This window comes from Rousettus aegyptiacus, unplaced genomic scaffold (genome assembly GCF_014176215.1).
Source record: "Rousettus aegyptiacus isolate mRouAeg1 unplaced genomic scaffold, mRouAeg1.p scaffold_m13_p_15, whole genome shotgun sequence".
Classification (NCBI taxonomy): domain Eukaryota; kingdom Metazoa; phylum Chordata; class Mammalia; order Chiroptera; family Pteropodidae; genus Rousettus; species Rousettus aegyptiacus.
The window spans coordinates 49,998,142-50,015,903 of NW_023416290.1; the positions used below are offsets into that span (position 1 = coordinate 49,998,142).

At 45.2% G+C, this 17,762-nt stretch overlaps 1 long non-coding RNA gene across 5 annotated transcripts in view; it reads right to left on the reverse strand.

Moving 5' to 3' along the window:
* The window catches only part of LOC107503225, a 56,935-nt gene that overhangs the window by 20,982 nt on the left and 18,191 nt on the right, over window positions 1–17,762 (reverse strand). For all 5 annotated transcript variants that reach the window (XR_004954643.1, XR_004954644.1, XR_004954642.1 and 2 more), the window contains exon 2: window positions 570–1,740. This is a non-coding gene — a long non-coding RNA (uncharacterized LOC107503225). The remainder of the gene's footprint in view (window positions 1–569; window positions 1,741–17,762) is intronic.

Sequence of the window (17,762 nt, forward strand, 5' to 3'; positions counted from 1 at the left end):
GCTCAGAGTAACAATCAGAGCGCTTTCTCTAAATGCTCAGTAAAACGCCTAGATGACTAACCGTTAAAGCTCTCAAATTCAAAAGCAGCATTGAAGAAATGCTGTCACCCTGCCTTCTGTAGCCCACCAACCCCATCCCTCACACACTGCCCAGCTGGTCTGTGGTTTAATAATACCGTTTCGTTGCTGTTAGTTTTCTGGTCCACATTCGACATTCAATAAACACGTATGGAACAGCTACCATATGCCAGGTGCCTTGACCATTTTAAAAAGACATTCAGGACAAAAACAGAGGAGTTTACTTTCCACCGCATAACCTTTAGCACGGTTCGAATTTTTTACTGGGTACATTATTGCTTTCAGTGAATGAATACGTTAGAAGAGACCACCAAAGGGAGTTTTATGGCACGTTTTAAAATGTATATTTCAACATGTGAGGCCTTTCTGAAAATGATGATGGTGGATTTCTAACAAATATTTGTTGGCTGACCCTAAATCTAAAAACAAACAAACAAACAAACAAACAGTTTTAAGTTTAGAAATCACAGAACTTTATTAAACGATCTTACCTTCACTTTTCAGATTCCTTTCCAGACTCTTTGTCTCTATGCTTCCAAAGTCTGGAGTCTCTGTGTTCCGAGACTTGGAACCCCAAAAGGGATCCAGCCTTTCCTTGGTCCCTGGCCACCTTGCCCCACCGGGCACAGAAAGGAGGACTCAGGAAACAATGGGCTGCCTCTCCCTGTGACTCTTGAGTCACCCGAGCCAGGCAGGGCTGCCATTCCCTTGGATTCCAGTAGGGGGAGAAGCTGTTTCCTCCGTCAGTTCCCAGGGCTCCCCCAGTTCCCCAGCTATTCTGCAGGGGGTGTCCCTGGACTAGGGGACTCTGCCCAGAGTCTCAGTCCTCCATGTCCCCGCAGCAACAGCAGTGCTGCCCAGACTTCCTGATGCTGCAGTAAGTGCACAGAGGTGAAATCCCACTGAAGACGGTGCTGGAAGCTCCCCGGGTCGCCCCCCTTCACTGCCACCTGCCTTGGGCCCCTGAAGGCTTGAGTAAAACAAGTGAAACGTATGTTTAGACGCGCAGAATTGCTGAGTGAAGCTGCCACCACCCCTCTAGAGCCGTTGGACGTTTCTTCTTGTTTCAACGGCCCCTTCCCTTGGCTGCCATCCCACCTTCTAGAGCCGGTGTGTGACTTGACAAGTGACTAGTGTGACTGAGGAACTGAAATATTTTATTCCATTTTAATTAATCTCTGAGTTTAAAAACAGATACTGAATCCAGGTGTTGGAAAACTTTAAGTACGTTGTGAACAACATGAGCGAGCAGGTCAATCCATTTTTTAATCTGTAAATTTTGTAATATCGAAATACACATCAAGTATTTTCTGTGAAAGTTTAGAGTCTGGATTGAGATGTGCTGTAATATGTATGAAATACATATCAGATTTTGAGTGCTCAGTACAAATAAAAAGGCAAAATATCTCATTCATAATGGTTTACATTGATTGCATGTAAAAATGATAGTATTTTGGATACCTTGGATCAAATAAAATGTATTATTAAAATTAATTTCACCTGTTTTGTTTCCCTCTTTCACATTATTCTTCTATTGGAAGGTAATGTTCTAGAACCTCTTCCCGTTTTCCTTTCGCTGGGAAACTAGCCAGAAACTCCAGCTGTCTCCTGGTATGAAGAGGCTGGAATCCTCAGAAGAAACTGCTCGGCCTCTGAGGCTCGCTGTGACAAAAAGGGAGAAAAGACTGTCAACGGGTCGAGCAGGTCTGACTTGGTATGGAAAAGCCAGCCCCGATGCCAGGGCCCCGCCGCAACCAGCGCGACCCCTGCAGGCCCGCAGTGGTCCTCTCCTGCTGACCTAGGGATGGTAAATAGATGTGCCTGGCCCTCCAGGGACACGTGGCTTAGTGGGGAGGGCTCCTACAGTCCAAGGATAAGGCCAGTGGCCCTGGTACACACAGGAGTATCTAACTCAGCCCGAGGAAGCAGGGCGCTCACCCCAGATGAGGTGGGCACCTGGGCAAAGTTAGAGGAGGTACCGACCTCTCTCCAGCCGGCCTAGTACTGGCCACATCTAAACCAGAAAGATGAACTTGAGCATCACTACCCTTCTCTGTGTCTTGGTTTCCTTCCGGCAGAACAGGAGGCTTTGAATAGGCTACTTAAAATTGCAGTAATTCAAGGCAACTGCCTTTTCTCTGGCAGAGAAATGGGGCTCCCATCAGGCCCAAGGCCAGGCCTTTCCCTTTCTCCCAGAGAGCCAACGCATGCCCAGCACCCGAGCCCGGGTCTGCTTGAAATGCCAGCCAAACGCTCGGTAAAGATGCACAGAAGGGAGGGCGGCCAGGTGGGGACGGGCCAGCCTCCCCAGCAGGACCAGCACTGGGGGCTCGGCCTTCCGTGGCCCCTCGCCTTGGGCTGCATTTTCTCTGTCTCTGGGGAGCAGCTCCATTCCCGGAGGCTCCCAGCTGGCAATACGCAAGATGGGTTTGGGCACGTGGGCCCAATCGCAAACGCCAGCAGGATTAGAATATCCTGTAAAATGCTTTCCAGGCTTCTGGTGCCTGAGTAAGACCTAGAATGCTAGACAGGAGAGGAGAGAGAGAGCCCTGTCCCCAGAAACCCGGCGCTAATCCTGACTCGGCCAGCAACCAACCCAGTGCCTTGGAAATAATAATACCAACAACAAGGATAATAGTAACAATAATGACGTGTGTGTGTGTGTGTGCGCGCGCGCGCACATGTGTGTGTTTCCCTCCATGAGCCAAGGCAACCCAGGAATGTAGAAAGGGTGCAGTGAGGATGAGAGACGACTTGTCTGCCTCCAGCTGCAGGGACTGAGAGAGTGACTTCCGGGCAGGATGGCACCTGAGCGAACAAGTGAGCACAGAGCCCGGGAGGAGAGGCTTGGGGACCTGAAGCGAGGCCTCGCTGTGACACCCAGCTTACTTCGCATATAGTTTCTCGTGGAAACTTTCCGCAGTGATAAGCTGACCCCTCTCTCTTCTCTGAGCTATCACACTTGTTCCAAATGACTCAACCTCTGATAATTCACACTTGGGGCATTTATTTTTATCAAGGACGATCTCGATGGCCTACCACTCTCATGCTGCATGGGTTTCTCGTCTCCGACATCCCGGTCAGCAATTATGTCTGACACTTTCTTTTATTTTCTGCCAGGGTGCCATGCAGTCTCTGGGTCGGGAGGAACCCTGGAGATCATCCTAGCCCGACGTCCATCCTCCTTTCTCCCCCAGATGCCTCTGCACGACTAATGTGCGTGCCATCTGCCTCTTTATTCTGTTTGTGCTAAACAGGATGTTAAAAACAGGTTCTTTCTGTTTCACTATCAGCTGAGACTCCAAGACAACAAGAGCTGGCTGCTTCCCACTTCAAAGCGAAGGGTGAGATCACAAAACCGTAGGGAGGAGCCAGGTTTCAAGAAACCAACCTACCCACCTCCGGAAACTTAAAGAAGCTGGAGAGGCAGAGGTAGGGGTTGGCATTGGATAAGGACCTGGGGAGAGAGCTGTCAGGCCTGGAGGTCCTGCTCCTGTGGGGGCGGGGCTCTGTCTTCTCACCCAGAGCGGAGCTAAAGGGGATTCGATGAGACCTCTTCGAAGGCTCGATGCGTGGAACATGGGGGTCTCAGCAGACTGATGTCTGACTCACCCCGAGGAATCTAAATGACCAGAGACTGTGGCCAGCCAGCTGCGCCAAGCATGGAGTGAGGAGTCGCTGCGTCGAAGGTGACTTGCTTTCCTCAAGTGGTGCGAAAGCATCCTGTGAAACAGAACTATTCCAGGAGGTGTGCCGCCAGGTCCTGGAGCTGAGGGAGAAATCGTGCAGGAGCCATCAGAAAGGACACAAGCTCCCGGCCAAGCGAATGGCTGGTGCCCACCAGGAACTGGGGGAATCCGGCTTCAAAGGACCATGAAAGAACTCAGGAGACAGTGAGTCGACTGGCAGACCTGGACGGTGGCTAGGACGACACCAGTCCAGTAAGTCTCTTCCCGCCACTTTCCTTCTCTTTCCCCTTCTCAATTCTGGAGGTGCCAGAGAGAGTCTAGGGGGTGTGGGAGCAAATCAGAAGCACCAGGTGAAGAAAGAGGGACAAGGCACCCCACACTCCTCATTTCAGGGGCCAGCCCAGCGCCACCGAGCTGGGAGAGGGAAGAAATTCTCACTTGCAATGAAGCTTGGAGGGTTTGAGTCCTTACTCTAGAGTGAACATATTGATTAGTAAATGAAGACTAGGTTTTTTTGAAAAAGAAGTGACTGGATGACTTTTTCTTAGATAAGAATGACAAAAGAAGTCCTGGGACTTGCCCCACTTTCACCAAGGAGAAGGATAAAAATCTACAGAACAAGCTTGATAGGACAGCAGGAAACCGTGAATACAGTTCACTTCCACTTCATTTGACAAGTCTCTACTCGTCCAGTAGAGACTGCCAAATATACACAATTTCAGAAACTGGGCTCATCCTCTATATGGCATTTAAATCTATTTTTCCCAAGGACTAATATATCATGAAGTTTTTCCTTTGGAAGAAAATATTCATCTATGAGTTGAACATCTCACCATATGGACATGCATAATTTATTTATCCAATATCTATCCAATGTTTGCTCTTGCAAATCATGCTAAAATCAAATATCCTATGCATAAATCTTCATTCACATATTTGATTCCTTCCTAAGAAAAAATTCCAAGGAGTAGAATTGGTAGATGAACAGGTAGGAAATTTTAAGGGCTTTTTAACCTCTACCATCAAAGAGGCACGGGGTCCACAAACATATCTTTACTGAGTAGAACTGAGTTGTCCAGACCAGCTCTGCAGAGGCTGAGAACTTCCCACAGTCTCTGTAGCTTCCCAGAAATGAGCAGGGAAACTGATTTGGGGAGGTTCTTCCCATGCACCAGTATGGAAGGGGAGTGAGCATCATACCTGAACAAGCCCACTCTTTTTTCCTACTATAACACACACACACACACACACACACACACACACACACACACACACACACAGAATCCATGGCATGACCCTCATGTAATGCCTCACTTCCCGAGTCCCTCGCAGGATTGATCTCTAGGCGAGGCAGTATGGAAATTGGTCGAAAGCACAGATTCTGGAGTTATTGGGGTTGGTCCCACATTCTAAACATGTTCCAAAAGCAAGTGTGATTTAACCTCTGTGTCCATTCATAAACTTTCTCCAATGGCTGAATTGTGTCCTCTAAAAATTTGTATGTTGAAGTCCTAATCCCCAGTACCTCAGAATGAGACTATATTTAAAGAATCATTTTTTAAAAAGGTAATTAATTTAAATCGGGTCATGATCCAACATGACCTGAGTCCCCATGAGAAGAGGTGATCAGGTACAGACACTCACAGAGGAAGGGCCATTGGAGGAAATGCCGCCTCCAAGCCAATGAGAACAATCTCAGAATTAACTGGTCCTGATCTCAGCTCTCCAGCCTCTGGAACAGTGAGAAAGCACATTTCTATTGAAGCCACTAGTCCGTGGTGGTTTATTATGGCAGCCTCACCTAAGTAATATGCTTTCCAAATTAGAGTCATTCCTGAAAGCGCTTTAAAAAATGCCTGGACTTCAGTAAGTGCTCAACAAATGGTGTCATTCGTTCTCATTTCTGTGCTTATCTTTAACAAGAAAACCGAAGATGGATCAGATAAATGAGTGGTTCTCAACCGGGAATGATTTTGCTACCCAAGAGATCTTTGGTAACGTCAGGGGAGATTTTTGGTTGGCACAGATTAGGGGAAGGGGTGCCACTAGAGCCCAATGGGTGAAAACCAGGGATGCCTCTAAACTTCTATGCACAGGACAGCCCCCAACAACAAAATGTCAGTATTGCTAAATTTGAGAAGCCCTGATCTCAGCAAACCCCGTCATTCACCTGAATGCCAGCTCTTATGTCCTGGTGAACCCCAAATCTCTGGTTTACAGAATGCTGCCTTTGTTGGGCATTTCCCTCTGAGGTCATCTGATAGACCCGACAGGTAGGCTTGGCTACATGCCCTATCTAGCACTCACAGTGTGAGATGGCAGAGAGGAGTCTAACTACCAGATATATTAGCAGGCTTCTACTGCTATGACGCTGCCTTACAGACAATTACAAATGTGTGAAGCAAACAAAATCAGCCTTGCTCATAGCTTTGAGAGGTGGCTAGGATAGTTCTGCTTCAAGCTGTGGGTCAAGTTCAAGTTTGCTTCATGCATGTCATTCTGGAGGCCAGGTTGAAGGAACCGCAAGAACTGGGCATGTTCTTCCCAAGGGTGGAAGCTCCCAGAGGGGTGAGCAGGAACAACGACAGTGCTTCCTAAGGCTCAGAACCGGCGACACACTGTGGCTTCAGCCCACGTTTCACTGGCCAAACCCATTTGTGTCTCTCTGTTAGCAATAGGATAAAGCCTCAGCGCCTTAGACTGCCTTCCACTCTATATTGCAATCAAATAAACTACAACAGATAAGCATTTTTGTTTGTTTGTATTTTTAAGTCTTTAGCAGAATACCAAAGGCCTTCGTTGTCCATCTCTGCCCTCTCTTCAGCTTTGCGCTGGCTGTACTTGCAGCTCCCAAGTGGGTCCTTCTATTTCATGTTATTTCACACCAACGGGACTTTGAATATACTGCCTGTCCGCCCACCCGCCCCACGTGGAGTGCCTTCCCCCATCTGCACGTGAAGAATTCCTGTCCTTCTCCAAGTCCCCGTTCACATGTCTTCTCTTCTCCCCATTCCCGCTAGAGCTAAATTTTTGCTCTGGCTGTCACCAAACATAGAATCACCTGTCAGATCACTTCTCACATGCCACTGTCCTTATCACCGAACACTTAGTACTCTGAGGGCAAAAAGAGCGCCCTATTCATTCTCAGGTCCCCAGTACCCAAGAACTCAGCATTTGTTGAATTAATGAGTAAGCAAGTGATTCAGTAAATGAATGAATAAATCCACGAATGAATGTTGTGTTCCATTTCTAGTATGTATACTTCTCAGTAGTTTGCTCAGACAGCTAGGTGCCTCCCAAAAGCCATTCCCCCTTCTTCCTTATGAATTAAAATCTGAATTTTAAACTGAGAACATTATCATTTATTTCTCAGCCTCCCTTGCAGCAGGATGTGCTCACAAAACTAAGTTCTAGCCAATAATATATAAGCAGAAATGTTGTATGGGCATCATAAATGGCTTCTTAACGGGGACAAGACAGATCCTCCTTCCTGCTGCTTAGAATCCAGATGTAATGGCAAGAGCCATCTTGGATCATGAGGATAAAAGGCGCTCAGAGCGGAAAGATAGAAAGTTTACGGTCCTCTGAAAATTCATGGATCTGCCTTAGCAGCCCTGCACAACTCACCTCCAATTTTTTTTACATGAGACAATAAACTCTTGTATGTTTTAGCCATTGTAGTTGAGCCTCTTATTTACATGCAAACTAAACAAACTAAAGCATACTTCAAAGATTCCCCGAGTCCTCACTGGGCGAGCATATCTTCTTCACCTCCGTGTGTTATACATTCACTTGGCTATCAGTGGTTCTGGCATTCTCTACACAGTCTTAAGGACTGGAAGAAAATGTTTTGAAAAAGTCTCTCACATCAAACTCAGTCTTTGCATTAGTGCTGCTAACCTCCTTCTACTGAAAACAAAGCGGGAAAAATATAAAGTTTTATCACTAAAGAAGTGCCAGGAAATTTTTATAAATTAAGTTACCAACGCCCTGATAATAGGTAAATTCTGTCGCCTTTCTCCTGGGCAATATTAATATTTTACATTTTGAAACCAAAGTCCGTGAGCGCAGCTGTTATCCTCCACTGCTTCTCTAAAAGCCCCTCCATTCCACATGGAGGACGACCCTTTGACCCCATCCCCTCCCCAGACCTCAGCACTCACGCCTGTCCTGTGTCCACGCCTGCCGACCTCATATGAGCTGGTCTACTCCAGCTGCCACTCAACTGTAGGGCTTCACAGCTTCACATGAAATTCCCCCAAATTATCAAGGCCCAGCCCTCTCCACCAGACTCCATGCATTAAGTCCTTTAATCACTTGCTCTAATTCCCCTTATCTACACCTGCCTCACGCTAATCCAGTATCTCTGTGGAACAATTAGGCTTCCAAACAGAGGTAATTTCTTCCACCACCCATTCTCCCCATGGCCAATAGCCTCATAAAGTCATAAAATGGGGCAGAAATCGTAGAGTTCATCCAGAACAGTGGTTTTCAGATATTTGCATTTAAACATGGAACTCATTGTTCATCTGAAATCTTCGAGGAAGCCAAATATGCAAAACGGATGAAGGAAACTGGCAGGAGTTTGGAGGGAACCCAGAAACCTGCCTGCTCTCACTCCCTATGCCTCAGCAATTTTAAGGGAACCCTCAGAAACCCAGGTCTCTAAGTCTCCACCTGTGCCCTTCCTTCTTCTTTCATCCCCAAGGGCGGCTCCCCCAGGCGTCTGCATGAGTCACCCCCACACTCCGGTCAGGTCCCTAAACAAAGGCACCTCCCCCAAGAGTCCTCTCCTGGCTCCTTATCCAGAACAGCCCCACTCCTGGTCACGACTTTCTTTCAAGCCGCATCGGTCTCCTGTTAGTCCAGGTCCTCCAGGAAAAAGACAGCAAGATGGGATAAGAAACGCAAAATGCTATCCGGGGAGACCTGAGGGAACTGGGATTGGCTGGGGGAGCTGGCCAGCTGCAGGGAAGGTCTGCTCCGGAGTGAAGGGGAGGTGACAAGGAGGGAAGAGGGACAAACCAGGGACAAACCGAAGTTTCCCGTCAATGGGCTCTGTGCCTCTCTTAGTGTCCCCGCTCTGCTCTGTTACTGGCGAGAAGTAGCCCCTGAGAAGCACAGTCCCAGGCAAACATAGAGATGAACTTCAGAATTCAGCGGCTGAGGCCCTCGGTCACTCAACACCCTGCAGCATGAGACCTGAAAGGCCCCTTGTCATGGCCGCCGCCATGTTTTTTTATAGCACTCTCACTATTGATGTATATTTAGTGTTCATTCGTTTTTCGCTGTATGCAAGCTGACATGCTAACTCTGTGACAATAGGGACATGCCTAGCTTGTCCGCCACTGTTATCCGCAGCTCCCAGGGCAATTACTGGCAAACAGAAAGCACTCAACAAATATTTGTGAGGTGGATGGGTAGTTAGATAAATGGATGAATGGAAAGACGGGTGAATGGGTGGATGGATGGCTAATATAAACTGCAAAGGAGTTATAGCATGAAGGGAACAGTGAAAGATCTCAAAGTTGTGTTGTTGATCAAAGAGGAAACAAGAAGTATCTTTCTATCCTGGGTTACAAGGAGCGTGAGAGAAATAACAGGTTGAAATTGAGGGCGCTTCAAGAACGCTGTTTTGTTAGAGAAGAGAAAGGCTTCAGGGACACCATAGAGGTGAGGGAACTAAGCCAAGAGTTTGAGGACAGACAGTAGTTTGTTGGCCATGGGTTGTAATTTATCCAGGCTGAGGGACTTACATGAACTTTTCTGAAACCAAAGGGAAGAAAACCGGTGGCCATGAAGAAATGGAAATGTAATCTAACGTCCTCTCCTTAGAAAACGCCTGTATCCACACGCACTCGGACGCGGGGTTCTTTTGTGGGTGGTCACAATGATCTAGGCGCAGTGTTCTCACCATAGCACCCTCCTCCCTCCACGCCCACCCCGCGCCACAATTTCACTGTCACATAAGTCATTTTCCTGGCTGCAGAGGTTCTAAACTCTGGGACCCAGATCACGTGGAGATCTCCACTTCACTGTTTAAATTTCAGAGTCAAGAAGATCTGAGATTAGGACTTAAGTCAGCATTGCTGTGTAAATGTGAAAAGTGGAATGGCTTTTCTGTGAGTCAATGTTGAGATCTAAATGGATTTTCCTCCCTTATTAGTAAGAACAAAACAGCCCGAAGCCCGTATAAGAATGTCTGCCATGAGTTCACAGGGGTTGCCAAAACGAACAAGCTTCCTATGATATGGCAAAATCAACGGATTTGCATTACAAACCATAAAATTAAATGTATGTACTTAGAGGACTGGGGCTGCCAAATGGTCCTCCAAAGTAACTTCCTTTTGATTCATTGCACCATTTTTAGCCATAGCCGGTATCATGTTCTAAACATTTCAATGAAAATGGAACTTCACAAACCTCTACGAAGCTAATGGCAACCTTCAACTTTGAATAATAGAGTTTAGGCAGTAACTAAGGGCTAAGGGATGTCCAGGGGGTTTGATGGGTTTGAGATTATGGGGGCAGCTATCATTTCTGTTTTACTGACCCAGGGCACCCAAGCAAGATGTGAAACATGCTCGGCGTGGAGGAGGGGACTGTAAGTGCCTACCACTCTTCCCCTCTTCAACCAACACACCACACTATTATCTGATTGATATACATGCTGGGCTTTGTGTACAATTAGAATAGCACTAGTCGATTGCACTGAGATGATGTAACATTCGTATCAGATCCTTCATTCCCATAAACCCCCAAACAGGTACGCATAATAAGATTCACTGTCATATTTCTCATTCTCATTCTGGGGCTATCTCCTAAATGGGACATTCTCTGGCACACACCATTTTCTGTAGCTCTTAGGAAAAACATTATGGAAAAATAAATACTTCTGTGAACATTTACTGAGTTCCTACTCTGTGCTAAAACGCCAGGGATACAAAGATGAGTATCTGATCATCCCACTCTACGAATAAGAGAATAGTAGAGGAGAAAAACACAAGGAAATGTGAACACAATATGCTGAATCATTTTGAATATGTTCAGCTGCAAGTAACAGAATACGCTGCAAAATTCTGACTTAGTCAAAAGGGGTTATTACCATATCTCACATCTTAAAAAGGCTGAAGGAGAAAGTTCCCAGGCTGGTTCCGCAGCTCAGGGATCTGCTTCACCTTCTCTGTGATTCTCTTGGCTTTCCCCTCATAGCTACAAGAAGGCTGCTGCAGCTCCAACCCTCACTCCTCACAGAACGACATCCACTAGCAGAAATGAAAAGGAAGGTGTTCTCTGCATCACTCCTTTGTTGTCACAGAGGAAAATCTTTCCCGAGCATACTTTAGCAGATTTCCTATTCAACCCCTTTGAGCAGGATTGGATCACGTCCCAGACCCTAAGTGCAAGGCAGGCTGGGAAAGAAGTCTCAGGTTTTCCCGTCTTTGTTGAGAGAGGTATATTCTGCCAGCAAGTAAACAGGAAAAGGAATGGTTGTGGGTTAGAAATCAACACGGTCTGGTGTGTATGCCAGCTGCAATGACAGAGGAATGTGCAGCCAGCTGCGGGAGCATGGAGCAGGAAGGACACCTATTCCATTGAAAGCAGGACCCCTGGAGTTGTCGATAATACCTGAGATGAATATTGAAAACAAATGGGGTTTAGCAAAATGAAGATGATGATAGAAAGAATGGGTGAACAGAGGTTCCAGGTAAAGGAACGACGTAAGCAAAAGCATGGGATGGTGAAAGATGTCGGCATTGATCTAGTATAACTACAGCATCTAATGACAGAATGACGTGAGTCTTGAGAAGCGTCAGGGGCTTGGTCACAAAGGCCTCCCGGGCTGTGTGCAGGAGCTTGAACTTGCGGCATGGACCAGAGATTGCCAATTTGGAGCCTGGAGGTCAAATCCGGCCTCCAGATGTGTTTGGTGTGGCAGTCACACAGTGTTTTCATTCTGGATATCATGGCTGGAGGCGTGGCACCTACTCTCCAGCTGAGCCCCCTTCGATTGGCCTTCTTCCCTCATTTACATCATCTGCCTGTTTCCTCAAGGCTCTTGAGTTTGGCTCCCCTGAGTAGGCTCTGGGGAGCCATCAAAGGATCTTAAGCAGGGAAGTGGCACTGCCAGTTGAATATCTTTCGTCAATCCCCCTGCCAGCAGTGAGAGAGCTGTAGTTGTGAAGATGACACTGAAAATAGGAAGACAGCACAAGGTATATTTTTCAGGATTCTTGGTTGCAGGTGTCAGAAACATAACTCAAACCTGCTTGAAAAAGAATATATTAATTCACAGAACTTTAGAGTCCAGGGTTAATTTAATCTTCAGATATGCAGTGGCAACATGATGACAATATGTCTTTCCACTCTGCTGCCCCGTGTTGTGACTCTCTGCTCAGGCAGCCCCTCTGCTGCTGGAGAAGAAGGTCCCAGGCAGCTCCAGACTAATGTGACCCTTAACGCCAATTGTCTCCAAGAAAAGAGAACTCATTTTCCTGATAATTCTAACAAAATTCCCAGGGAAGACTTTGATTGGCCCGCCTGGATCATGTGACCATTCAGGAGCTAAAACACAAGGCTCACATAAGGAGAATGTGTGGAGCAAGACAGGCAGTGGCCAGAAGATGGAACCTCATAGAACCTCCATGTGAAAAAGGAAGAGAAACCTATGAAGAAAGAGTGGTCAGCGAATGAGGGGTAAAATCCAAATCAAATGATGTCGCAGACACCAAGGAAGGAGAATTTTAACACTGAATGGACTGCTCTTTCAAATGCAACTAAAGTACATTTCATGAAAGTGAAGAACTGCAATGTATTCATTGAATTGGTAAAGTATTGGACATTGATGCCAATACTTTGATGGAGTTGTGGGGACTATGGGGTAGTTAATAATGGGTTTGAGGACTGCATAGAAAGAGGGATCATAGAAACAAATTTTATATAACCTAAGAAATTTGGCTGAAAGGAGAAGTAGAAATAGAGAGATTATAGAGAAAGATATGGGATCAAGCTAAGATATTTTAGGGTAGAAAGGACTTAAGTTAGCAGGTAAGAGGGGAGGCTGAAGATAACAAAAGAAAAAAAGAGTTACTTCTTTAAAAGGAAGTTTGAATTAAATATAATAATTATTAGGAGTATAAAGTCAGGATGTATGGCAGCTGAACATTTCTGATGAGTATCTAAATACCCCTGTTTTTGATGTCCTTCATCTTCATAGTGACTGAAGAAATAGGAAGCCGTACCAGCATCTGCTACATTCATTCATTTTTTCATTTATTTGTTCATTCAACAAATGTTTATGGAACTATTACCCGGCCAAGCATTAGTCCAGGTGTCAGTGAACAAAACTGACAAAGCCACAGCTCTCACGAGTATTGAATTCTTCTGATATATGTGTCCTGGCTCCCCCATCTTCCTGAGGATCTGAGCCGTACACCTGACTTCCAGCTTGTTCTGGGCCCACAGGCAGGCATACCCAGACACCGGACCCTGTTATCATCCCTGACAGCTGGGAGCAGCTACGCTGAGCAAAGGGAGAGCACAGTCATTTCCATACCGTCCTCTCACCATCTTTTTTACATTCTTTATAGAACCTAGAGGAAGCCGGGGAAAAACACATTTTCCCTTACCGTAAGCTGCCAGTACAATTCTCAAAACAAGATTAACTTCTGCAGATGACTCACCCCAAAATCCCCCCGACTTATCCTGTGGTCCCGAGAAACACAACCTAAATTAGCTGTTATTCTGAGATTCTTATTAAGTGGAGGTCAAAGATGGACAGTCACCTGACAGAAGCAGACTGTGGGAATAATTGAGAATATGGACTCTGGAGTAAGACTCTGGGCTCCAATCCTGGTCAATGCCTTGAGCAAGGTACTCTGCCTGAGGAGAAGTTCCTTCATTGGCAAGTAATAATAATAACAATGACGACAACAACATCAAAGAGTTGTACTGATGAGATGCAGTCATTCGCTAAAGTGACACAGCGGGCTGAGAGCTGGGGTGAGGTGCATCCTCACGTGAGAAGTGAGGGCTGCAGCCAAATGAAGAGAATTCACAATGTAGCATAGCAAACATGTGGTGTTCACTTACCGACCCTGCGATCTGGTCTTTACCTGACAGTCCGCCCTCTTCAGACCCACTCAGCCTGGGCATGGAGAGGCAGGAAGGACACGATTTCTCCTTCTACTTCCAGAATTCATGTTGGTATGATTCATCCCTAAATCTTCATGTCTATGGCCAATTGGCTTATGTTATATGTTTATAAATATAACTATTACAACTAGTAGGTCAAAGTTTCAGCTAAAGATTGGGTTCCTGCAGTATGTCAAATAAAATATCTTATCATTTGTGATAGAACAGCTGTTGCCTTTTTCCCCAAGAAGGAATTTAAGGGTCTTATTACCCTAAATGAAAATGACTAAAGCATGATTATTTTCCTTTTAATCTTTTTCTCCCCGGTGGAAATTTACATAAGATGGAGTTGTAATCCATTCCTTTCAGGCTGACAGGGTGTCAGAAACTCTTCGCTCCTGCAATCCCCATGGCAGCAGCCCTCAACCTGAGGCTGCATTTGCCACGTGGAGCAGATTTGACTTTGATCTGGTGGATGCAATCAATATGGACAAGCACATTGGATGACTCAAACTTGAGATTATTTCTGGTTTTGAATTCTATGTGCGTTTTGGCTCTCCCGATGTATTGGTTCACCCGATGAATCAAGTCTGTTTGTTACTTTATGTTGTGGTAAAAATGCCTTGAGAAGCCTCCTGGCATTGTGAATGCTGGCTTTCACTCTATACTGATGATGGTGTATTTTCTAGTTTTCTAAAGGGGAGGATGCTACAGATTCACTTTCTGGATCACTGAGGACTTGACCTTCAGCTGTTCTCTCAGTAGTAGACTAGTCTTTCTCAGCTCATCCTTTTGTGATGTCCTGAAAAACACGGACATGTAGCCACTGAATAGAGTTAAGCCCGTGGTGGGTGAGCTATTGTAAATCTGAATAAGCACACCCGAACGGGAATTAGACCCATGATCTGCCTTCATGAGCAATGACCAATGGAGGACCATTTCGGGAGCCCTCAAGTAGAGGTCAGGCTTTTCTATGTGGGGATTTAAAATCTCCACTTGTTTGGTGCTGTGAAAGACCCTGTTTAGGTCTTTAGGATGAAAAGACAAGCTGCAAACAAGGAGAAAGCATTTGCAAGTCATGTATTTGACAAACACCTTGTATCAAGACTATATAAAAGTCCTCTCAAAACTCAATAGTAAAAAAAGCAGACAAACTGCCCAATTAGAAAAAGGCCAAAAGACATGAACAGATATGCCACAAATATATAGACAGCGAATATGCTCAAGAAAGTTGTCGAACATCATTAGACATTAAGATAATGCAAATTACAACCACAGTGACACATCCCTATACATTATTAGTCTAGCTAAAATAAAAAGAAGTGATAATACCAAATGCTGGTGAGGATACAGAGAACCTGGATCTCTCAGACATTGCTGGTGGCAATGTAAAATGGTACAGCCACTATGGAAAATAGTTTGGGAGTTTCTTACGAAACTAAACATGCACGTAACATATAACCCAGCAATCACGCTCCTGGGTATTTATCTCAGAGAAATGAAAACTTATGTTCACAAGAAAACATGTGCATGAATGTTCATAGTAGCTTTATTCATAACAGCAAAATACTGAAAACAACCCAAATGTCCTTTATTAGGTGAGTGACAGATACCCTGGCATATCCAGTCGTTAGAATACTGCTCGACAACAAAACAAATGAACTATTAGTACATGTGACGATCTGATAGTCCGCAAGGGCACTGTGCCTAACGGAAAGAGTCTGTCTGTAAAGGTTACACACCCTTTGAAGTCTGATTCAATTTTGAGAATATTGTCGAAATGACAAAACTGTAAAAATGGAGACCAGATTAGCAGTTGCCAGGGAAGGAGGAAGATAGGGAAGCGGGAATACAAGAGGTAACGTGGAGTTCTATGGAGACGGAGAAACCCTGTACTTTGACTGTGATGGTGGTTACAGGAATCTACACAGGAGTAAAATTACACAGGCACACATAGGCGAATACAGGCTTGAAGAACGGTGAAAACGAAATAAACTCTGCAGGCACCGGTAATACACCGATGTCGATTTCCTGGTTTTAAAATTGTGCCGCAGCTTTATAAGACGTCACCATGGCAGGGAAGCTGGGTGAAATACATGACTCGGTACTATTTTTTGAAACTTCCTGTGAGCATATAATTGTTTCAAAACTAAACATTACAAACAGCCCTCTACTCATTGTTTTCCTTTAGTGATTTTGTTTAATCATTCATCCATGACACTAATCATAATGTAACCATCCCTGTCAAACATACACACACACACACCCCTCAAAAATAGGCAGAGGTCCTTATTTATTCTCAAAGCATTGCTGAGTGCTGGGCTTGTCCCAGGCTCATCTGTGATCCATCTGCACACTTGTCTAATACTGTCTCTGACAGAAGAATTAAGGATGCCCGTGATTGTCCTCCATGGGCAAGGCTGTATTTAGAGCATCCTCCAGCCTCCGCAGTCTCATTCTTGTTCCTCTACCCATGAACTTATCCAAATTTTTAAGGGGCTTTATCTTTTCAAACAGTGCTACTTCTAAATATAATAAATTCTGTGTGTTTATTACCATTGTTTGAAATCATTCACATTCAATATTTGCAATTCTTTTAGCTTTTTGAAAATTCATTTGGGTCTATTAGAATTTGGTAAACAAATATATTTACAGGCATCTTTTCTAAGCCCTTTATAAATTCATAGCATTTGCTCATTTCTTTAAAATTTCTTTAAAATTTTGGCCTTTCCATACTTGAGTCCATATCCTCTGAGCTCTTGCTCAAATAGTCTTCTTAATAATTCAGTTTGCCTCTTCCTGTGTGCCCTCCACATGTCCTCCGTCGAGCAGTACAATGACTAAAATTACACACATTCTCCGAGTGTTGACCCACCGAGGTTTCCTACAAGACAAATAGAACCAATCTTTCAGGATCTAGGACCAACGAATGGTTCTTTGGTACACTAACATGTTCTAGAGGAATAAGTTTTTCTTCTAGACCTTTATCTTGCCTTGTCCTTGTTTAAGCAACTGAACCGAGAAGCTGCGCCCAGGAACGTTAAGACAGCGGGGAAAAACGTGGCCCCGCTGCCCACAGCCGGCTGAGACAGCAAGCGTGGACAGGCGCGGGCGGCAGGCATGTACATAGCGACACCAGCGGAGCTGAGCTGCCAGCTGCGAGCTGTCTTCATTTCTTCTTTCACTCGCTCCTCAAAGTAGGAGCCCCAAGGTGCCCCCTGCCTGGGTCTGTTGACATCAGGGACAACTCTGAAAGGAACCACAACTTTTTTTTCAATGCTCCTCTGAATAACGAGCAGGATTTCTTATTCTAATAAGAAGCACACAGTGCGCATCGTTTAGCCAACAATCTGCAGTGACTAACACATCCCTTTTCTGATTGGCAACTGATAGCCATCATTTCATGGTTTGATTTGCATGGATTTGTCCCCATTTAGTGTGTTTTTATACATTTGCCTAACACACACTTTCTTTCTCTTTTGCTTATTTTCACAGTTGTTCACACACTCATCTGATGTCATTTCTCATTTGTTTATTATGGGCAAGTCCCTGGGTTACGTCTTGGGAACACACCACAAATCTAACTATGATTTAGTGCCTGAGCTCTCCAGCTTTCTCCCTCAATTGCCTACACTGTGGACCCCACAACAGTGGCTCTCATTCCTGGGCATGAATTAAAATGGAGCTTTCCACACCAAAGCCTCAGCCCTGCTCCTGATCACTTGAATCAGTCTCTAGGGTTGGGGTTGTTATGGGATGAATTGTGTTCCCTCAATATTTGTATGTCGAAGTCCTAACCCCCAGTACCTCAGAATGTGACTGTATTTGAAGACAGGATCTTTTTTAAAAACTAATTAAGTT